Source organism: Macaca nemestrina, chromosome 16 (genome assembly GCF_043159975.1).
Source record: "Macaca nemestrina isolate mMacNem1 chromosome 16, mMacNem.hap1, whole genome shotgun sequence".
Lineage (NCBI taxonomy): Eukaryota > Metazoa > Chordata > Mammalia > Primates > Cercopithecidae > Macaca > Macaca nemestrina.
Window position 1 is genome coordinate 2,175,670 of NC_092140.1, and position 9,155 is coordinate 2,184,824.

The 9,155-nt window shown below is 51.7% G+C and overlaps 1 long non-coding RNA gene across 1 annotated transcript; it reads right to left on the reverse strand.

The window, feature by feature from the left end:
• Positions 1–301: 301 nt before the first annotated feature.
• LOC139359194 (uncharacterized) lies at positions 302–8,110 on the reverse strand. The gene is made up of 3 exons (XR_011615095.1): positions 8,040–8,110; positions 1,374–1,468; positions 302–568 (listed from the first exon to the last, which is right to left on the reverse strand). It is a non-coding gene; the product is annotated as an uncharacterized lncRNA (long non-coding RNA).
• Positions 8,111–9,155: the final 1,045 nt, after the last annotated feature.

The window sequence follows — 9,155 nt, forward strand, 5'->3', positions numbered from 1 at the left end:
CACCCTCCTCCCCTCTAGTTTGCGACACGGGTGAGCCAAACGCTGGCGGTGGGCCTCCGAGCCACGCTGCAGAAATGTGTTCTGTGAACATGGCGTTTCCTCCAGATCGTCCTGTTAGAACACACCGTCAAAAACAAAGAGAAAAGAGGGTTTCCCCATGCGGGCGCGTCCCTAGAGAATGGGGAGGAGAGTCTCCTGTGCGGTGATCCAGGGTTTCTTTTTGGTTTAATGTACAAGAGCACACAGGCCACATGAAATGGTGTGTTTTTGTTTTTTGGTTTTGTTTTTTGTTTTTTGGTTTTTTTTTAAATCTCATCCCAAAACAATAAAAACAAGAGATCCCAGTAGACACAGGAGTGTTGAAGAAAAAAAAAATAACAACATAATGGGCTAACAAAAGTGCTGCATTTGACATACAAGTGAGCTTCGCTGGCAGCCACACAATGCCGGCCTCTTCTCCCTGTATGCTCTCGTGAGCCGGCTTTCCTCGGCTGCTGGGGAGCAGGATGTGGTTTTTCTTACGTTGTGCTGAATGCAAGGAATCTGTTTGTTTATTTTCATTCATTTCCTATGGATACAGGCAGATGTGTAAGTTGAGCTTTAACTCCAGAAAGTGCCCACGGATACGTTGACGCGTTTTAAGCCGGGGGTTGCACAGACGCCTCGCTGAGGCTGAGTCTGCTCCATCCTGAACCCATGATTACAGCCCCAGAGAACCTGATATTAAGCTGCTCTTTGAGTCTTATCCAGGCATAATGTGCTGCTCCGTTGAAAGGCTGGCGCCGGGAGAAGATGCGGAGGGCGTCACCAGAGCCATTACGAGGCCATCACGCAGCCAAACCCACACTTTCCGCAGCCAGCAGCAGGCAGCCCGGTGAAGGGGGCGATTAGAAACCAGGCCCAGCCCTCCACGGGAACAAGCTCAGAGAAAGCCTATTCAGGGACAGCTTCCGCAGACAGGGGCAGCCTGTCACACTCCGAAGAGCAGAGACCGTGTTCGTTTAAAAACGTCAACTCCTTCGGGTGAACTGCCAGCAGAGGAATGGGTGCAGTGTCCCTCAGGCGCCTTCCACCCTCACAAGACCCATCGCACGTCCCCCTCGGCCACCCAGGGAATGGGGTCAGGCTGACAGAGCCAGCATTTGTCTCCCCGCCTGTCATTCTTTTGGGGTGCAACCTTGCTCTTTTCTCTGTGTGCTCTGAACCTGTTCCTACGTGGGGCTGGGTGCTTTGAGCCTTGCCCAGGAGGCCTTAATGAAGTTTTATGGCAAGACCCTAAAACTCAAACAGCTGAGAGAGAGGTGCCCTAAAGATGGGCTTCTGGTGACAAAGGTGGATGTGGCAGAGGCCAGCTCTTGCTGTGTCTCCCTTACCCAGGAACCCTGGGAGTTTCTCGTGAGCCTACACGAAGCAGTGTTGCCCCAGGGAAGCCCCTGGCGGCTCAGGCTTCCATGGAGTCCGTGCCCACCTGAAAGGTACAAAAGGCAGTTGAGCGAGAGTGACATTGCACCTTGCAGCTCCACACCGCCAGTCCGGGTTGGCTTTGGAGGAACATGCCACATTCTAGTCATTTGTCTCCCATACACAGTGCACCTGTCACTGTTCACGGACAAAAAGCATTTCTGATGGCCAGGCTTACATGGAGGTCAGAGAAGGTGTGCTCCAAAGTACATCAGCGAGGGGCAATTAAAAACTAAACCCCACTGACCACTCTAGATTTAACCAATGAAGAAAGGAACCCTGTGATAACAATGGACCATCACTTGGATAGATAAGTCAGCGTGAACATAAGAGTGCATTCCAGTAACACCAACCCTTTGCTGTGATTAGCTCGGGCAGGGACAGCAGCGGGGGAGGGGGTCCCAGGTTGTCACTGGGATATGCCAATCCTTGTCGTGATTAGCCCTGGCAGGGACAGCGGCAGTGGGGGGGCCCAGGTTGCCACTGGGATGCAGGTGGGCTATGTTGTGTGTGTGATGTTGGCTCACCTAGCAACTGTCCTTGACCCCAAACTAAATATCACACATGCCACTTTCTATTCTTTCCCCATCTTTTCCGGCATAGGATGAGACCCGAGCTTTGGCGTGTCTGCATCTGCGTTCTGTCTGAGGATGTCAAAGCAGATGTTTACACTCTGAGATTTATCCGTGGAATGTGCAGCGTGACTCAGGGTGAAACTGCAGAATGAGATAAATTGGCTGAAACCTGGCTCAAAGGTGGGTTCTTAGGTTCAGCTGGAGTTTTTCAGTGTTCCTACTTCCAGTGGTGAATCTGAACTCTCGGCCACGTCCCAGAGCAAGGAGCAGTCCCCTGTGAGCCCCACAACCGTGGGATCACGGTGACAGGACACGCTCAGAGGGAATTTGTCCAACCCGACACCCTCATGGAAGCCAGTTCCCTCCTGTCTTAAACTGTTCCATTTTTGGTTTTTAGATTCAGCAACCTTATTATGCAGAGCGTCTTTTTTATATGCCTGTTTCACTTTTGTGATACACTTTTAGCGTCATTTAAAAATTGGGCTTCAGGGTTGTTTGTGGCCAGGTGGGGAGGCTCGTGCCTGTAATCCCAGCACTTTGGGAGGCCAAGGCAGGCGGATCACCTGGGGTCAGGAGTTCGAGACCAGCGTGGCCAACGTGGTGAAACCCCTTCTCTATTAAAAATACAAAAGTTAGCCAGGCGTGGTGGTGCGCACGCCTGTAATTCCCAGCTACTCAGGAGGCTGAGGCAGAAGAATCGCTTGAACCAGGAGGCAGAGGTCGCAGTGAGCTGAGATAGCACCATTGCACTCCAGCCTGGGTGACAGAGCGAGACTCCATCTCAAAAAAATAAAAATAAAATAAGAATAATAAAAATTGGGCTTCAGGAGGGCAAATCTCAACATTTTACAATCAGTTTCTGGTGCAGCGGAAGGAAGCACAGAGTTGCTGTCTCAAAGCATGGACGTCCCCACTGGGTTCCTGCTGTAGCTCCCAGGCATCTCAGAGCTGCCATCCCAAATCACTCCAGAGCTTCCTGCTGCCCGACATCTGTCCCTGCTCCTCCCTGAGTCACTCTCCTTCTCTGTGGCTCAGCCACTAGCTGTTCCCTCGACCTCCTTCTCAAGCCGCCACAGCCCTCCTCCACGTCTTCCACAGAAGTCGTTTAAAAATGTGATGAGTTTCCTTCTGAAACATGCCCAGAGGCCTAGCCAGAGCGGAGTCCCCTGCACAGCCCTCCCCTGACTGTTGTGTTCCCTCCTGTCCCCCTGTTTTCTGGGCCCAACCGCGGGACCCCTCTCTCTCTTTCCAGTGCGGGACTTGCGTTCTGGCCCTGAGGGCTTTCAGACACAGGTCCTCCGCCCACCTCCTAATCACCACTAACCACATCTTAGGTTTCGCTTTCCTGGGGGGATGGCCCTCCCCTGAAGGAGGCTCCCAGTGTAACTCGGGCCTCCCTCTACCCCGGGGAGTTGGAGGCCTGACCTGGTACACCTGCGAGGAATGCTGGGCATGTCTATCCTGGCCCTCCTTTCTCCTGGGAGTGAGGAACCCAGGAAGCACGACCTCCCCAACTCCACCACACCACGGGGGCTGAGGCCATGTGGACACAGCTGCCACGGCTACACTCTGGGGCTCAGGGAACAGGCACCTGTGTCGTACAGAGGGTGTCCTGCAGCCTGGGCTTGCTAGCGACCATCTTACTTTGCTGAAGCTGCGATAACAAAACATCTCAGACTGAGTGATTGTTAAACACCAGAAACGTGTTGCTCACCGTTCTGGAAGCTGAGAAGTCCAAGCTCAAGGTGCTGGCAGATTCCTTGTCTGGTAAGGGCTTTTTCTGCTTTTGAATGGCACCTCTTTTACAAGTCATTAATCCCATTCATGCAGGCTCTATCCTCCTGACCTAATCCCCTCCTAAAGCTCCACCTCTCAATACTATGGCATTGGAGGGCAGGTTTCAGCACAGAAACTGAGTAGAGATGGAACCTTGGCCTCCATCTTTATGAAGGTGCTCAGATTCTGGGTGTGACCTCCTCAGAGAGGCCAAAATGCTTCTTCTGACCTCCTGGCACTTCCTTGCCCAGGTTCCTCTTCCTGGCACTGCAGGCATATGCACTGTTTGTGCGTGCTTGTATTTGTGTATAGTGAACTTCGCTCACGGCGATGCACGCCACGGGAGAATGGTGATATGGTTTGGCTGTGTCCCCACCCAAATCTCATCTTGAATTGTAATCCCGATAATCCCCGCATGTTGAGGGAGTGACCCTGGTGGGAGGTGATTGGATCCTGGGGGCAGTTTCCGCCAGGCTGTTCTTGTGATAGTGAGTTCTGCCCAGATCCGATGGTTTTATACATGTTTGACAGTGCCTCCTTCACATGCTGTCTCACCTGCCACAGTGTGAGACGTGCCTGCTTCCCCTTGCGCCATAATTGTAAGTTTCCTGAGGCCTCCCCAGCCATGCAGAACTGTGTCGATTAACCCTCCTTTGTTTATAAATTACCCAGTTTCGGACAGTTCTTCCCAGCAGTGTGAGAACGGACTAATGCAGACAAGGAGTGTGTCTCCTCTGTTCAGGACTGACACAGGGTGCCCGAGCTGGCACCGCCACAACACCCAGAGGCCTCCATGCCAACTCCGCTAGCTGTCTGCCCTTTCCTAGCTCAGAGCCTTTGTGTGTGTGACTCCTCCCACCCTAGATGCCTTTCTCACCTCTGTACCCATTCACACATGCAGGACCCACCTGGCCCTGTACCCAGCACAAGCCTTCCCAGCCTCCTGCTCTCTAAGCTGAGGGCCCACTGGGAACGGGGGAGGTTCCTGGATTCCAGGGCCTGCCCACTGTGTGGGACCTGGAGCCTGACTTTGTAACGCTGTCTTCCTCTGTTCCATTAGGGTCCAAAGACAGATCATGGCTAAGAGCTGGCAGAGCTCTTCCTTAGAGAAGAGCAGAGCTGTTCCCCTTCATGGTGATGGCGATGACGATGAGGTGACAATGACGGCGATAATGACGATGGAGATGATGCAAACCATCCTGTACTGAGCACGCGTCTGTTTTGGGTGCAGGATAAGTGCCTTACACATGTGTTCTCTCCTTTCTCTGCTCATCTGTAGCTGTAGGAGGATGGCTGATGTGTGGGGAAGTTAGATGGCTGCATGCAAGACCTGCAGCTGGAGAGTGGCAGGACGCCTTGGAAACCGACCTCTGAACCCAACCTGCGTTTCCAATGGGCCCCGGCTCTGTTGGGAAACGCGAAGTGTCCATGCAGGAGGTGGACCATGAGGGATGTGCAGACCTTTTTGGTATGCACTGGGCAGGGACCACAGATGACTTGTTTAGACAGAAGTGTGAGTTGGCGAAAGCCCAGATTCACTTTTCTGTCTCCCATTTCACTCTTTCATCTGCGTGTGCTGGGTTTATACATATGCATGCACGTGTGTGTATATGTATGTGTGGATAAATACACATGTGCGTATTCATGTTCGCCTGTATACATATGTATACGCTCCCATGTGGGTATACACACAGTACACACATGCATTTGTGCATACATGTGCCTGTACATCTCTATATGCTCCCATGCAGGTGTACACACATTTGTGCACACGTGTGCATGTACATCTGTATACATCCCCCACACACTGTACATACATGCATTTGTGCATATGTGTGCATGTACATTTGTATATGCTCCCATGCAGGTATACACACATGTATTTGTACATGGACATCTGTATATGCGCCCACGTGGGTGTACACACATTTGTGCATGTACATATGTATATGCTCCCATGCAGGTGTACACACATGTATTTGTGCGTACGTGTGCATGTACATGCGTATACACTTCCATGTGGGTATATACACATGCATGTGTGAATGTACATCTGTACACACTCCTACGCAGGTGTACACACATGTATTTGTGCATACGTGTGCATGTACATCTGTATACACTCCCACGCAGGTATACACACATTCATTTGTGCATATGTGTGCATGTACACATGTAAATGCTCCCACACAGGTGTACACATGCATTTGTGCATACATGTGCATGTACCTCTGTATATGCTCCCATGTGGGTGTACACACATGCATTTGTGCATACGTGTGCATGTACATGTGTATATGCTTCCACGTGGGTGTACACACATGCATTTGTGTGTACGTGTGCATGTACATCTGTATATGCTCCCACGCAGGTATACAATGCACATGTGTGTGCATGTGTGCACATTCACAGATTCATGTTCATATGTGCACACGTGTATAGACATATGGTTCATATTTCCCTGTGAAAAAGACACATTCTGGTTACAGAAGCCTTTCCTTGTCTGTCACTTATTTCCTCTAGCCCTTAGTTTCTAACTCTTTTTTTTCTCCTTTTCCTTTTTTAGATTGAGGCCTAGTGAGCATGTATCAAACTGGTCAGATCTCAAGTGCTACCATTCAATTAGTTCTGACCAATGCTCGTTTGCGAGTACCCCACACCCCGAGCAAGCTACAGAGCGTTCCATCACCCCAGAAGGCAGCTTGTGCCCTCCCGTCACTCCCACCTAGTGCCCCATCATGCGTCTGTGCTCCTGTCGGGCTGATTTAACTTCGCCTGGGGTTCCCCGGCCTTCATCTCCTTTGGACTTTCTGCTGTTCTCCAGGGTCTGATTTTGTTTTCACTCTCAGGACTTACTTCTAAATTCACATTAAAAAGTCTTCATTTCACATAAGAGGGGCCAGAAACACCTCTCTGTTGTTCTCTTGCCTTTAAGACCCCCAGTCACAGGCCGCTCCTGTCCTCCTGGAAGCTGGTCACAGGTTGGGCAGGGATCAGAAAGCTGCAGCAAACTGACCCAGTCACTCACAATTAATATTACATTGGTGGAAAAGTAATTGTGGGTTTTGCCACTTTTTTTTAGTGACAAAAACACTATTTTGTACTAGCCTATTAGTATTTACTGTCCTAAGCTTTTTGCATGTGTCAAACCTCAGGATACACCTGTGGGTGCACACGGCCAGCACCCTCATTTAGAGATGAAGAGGCTGATGTTCAGAGTGGTTCAGAGAGTCAGGTGATCTGCCCGGGGTGGCCCACAGGCGAGCACCGGAGGCTGGCTAGACAGCAGGACCGAGTCACCGTGGAGTGCTGCTCCCTAGCCAGATCATTCCCTTTGCTTCCGGAGCGTGGGAGAGCCCGCCTCTGGCTGCTTTTGTGCAGCGAAAAACGATGTCTTTTGTCATGGTGTCTGGGAAGCTGGAGAAGGTGCATGCCCTTCAGGACCCCCACCCGCCGAGCCCCAGGCCTCTGGGTTTCCTCTCCCTAAGTCTCCCCTGGGGAGTTCTGTAAAGTCTTTTCCTGCTCCTAAGACCCTTCTGCTACCACCCCATTTCCCCGACTTCTCACTCTTCCTGCTCTTCCAGTCACCCAGGTCTGGCTTCCTCTCCCCACCCATGAGCCAGCCCTTGCCCAGAACCCAGGGTGATGATTCCCAGTGGGTGCTGCTCAGTTCCTTGGGCCCCCCAGCAGATGGTTCTCCTGCACCCATGGCTCCAGGGCTGGGGGATCCCCAGCCCCCCAGTTCCCTCCCTGGCCTGCTCTGTGGTCCCTTCCCTTCCCACCCCATCACTGTTCCCAGTCTCTGGGGGCAGAACCAGACCCTTCTCCCTCCACAGCACCACCCACAACAGCCCGGGTGTCCCTCCAGACTCATGGTGTCAGTGAACTACCTGAGGGCCGACTGCTCCCAGACCTACACCCCAGGTCAGCGTCCAGGTGCTGTAGCCTCGAGGGGTTCCAGCCGCTCTCTGGACATTTGCACCGAGACTCCAGGGAGACACCGCACCTCTCCCAAGGTTCCTGTCTCAGTGAACGGCTCCAGCCCAGAACCCTACTCGGCTTTCTCATCCCCGCTTCTTCCTAACCTGCTTCTAACCACTCACTGTGGCTTATTCATCTCAATCCCAAACGGCTTCTGGTTTGCGTGCCCTTAGTCACCCGGAGTGGGGAGTCACCGTCCCTCCCACAACTGCCCAGCGGCCTCCAGGCGCCCACCAGGCCCCTGGCCCGAGGCTCCTCCGTGGCACAGCCTGTGCTGCGCTCCCAGAAACGGACATTCTCTGGCTGTCACGGGGGTCGTTAGAAAACGAGTCACTTCCGCCAGCAGCACAACTGTGCAGGAACCTGATCCCCTCCCCGACGGGGCTAAGAATAACGTGCCTCGTTAGCACATTCAAAACGGTGGCACGAAATTACACGGGGCGCGCTAACAACCACGTTGGCAGCTCAGCGTGGGGTCGCTTTTCCTCCCTTGCAGCTCCGTGGGAATTCTGCACCACGCGCTCTCCCAGAGCAGCAGAGGCGCGGGGCTGGCCCCTCTGGAGGGAGCAACATGTTCTTATTCTAATTACGCTGGTAATTAGAGCGCAGGTCTTTGAACCTCAACCAGCCACGTTCCCGCCTCCAGGACTCACGCAGGATGAGAAGTGGGTCTGGAGGTTTCCTGCTGCTCAAGGCTGTTGGCTGCTGTTGTGAAGGGACCTTAAAAACAAACCCACCTGTGGATTTGTGTGTGTGTGTTTGTTTGTTTCCTTGCCTCGTCATGAATTGCTGGTGTCCAAATCACTGTTTTGTGTTCTGTATATATTGAAGCAAATGGCAAAGAGCCTTTCGCTCTTTTTCATTGGGATTTGAATTTTGTGGCATGCGAGGGCTGACATTTCATTATTTCCACTAGAGCTTGGAATTGGAGACCCGTGATCCAAAGGAACAGTACGGGGAGTGCGCTTGTTTTGTTTCCTGAGGTCTGCATTTGTCTGTGCATTTGAATACGGCGTATGTCTTCGGTTGGGCAATGAATTCCTCCATATTAAAATTTTCAAATATAAACGGAGCCAAATAATCAAGCTGATTTACAAAGTGATTTCTGCAGAATGATAGCCTTAACTAATTGCCAGAGTAAGTCCCGCAAACCTTACATTTACAAGAACGAATTCGTCTGTTTTGAGGAGTTAGGGTAAATAAATACTCCAGGCTCTGAACAAACCAGGGAAAGACCTGGGTATGGAAATCCAATCTCTTGCCATCACTGTCAAAAAAATTTTTGAGTGTGTCCTGTAAGCACAGTGCTGTGCCACATACTTTGGGTGATAAGAGATGTCAAAGTTCTCTTTGGTCCATGGT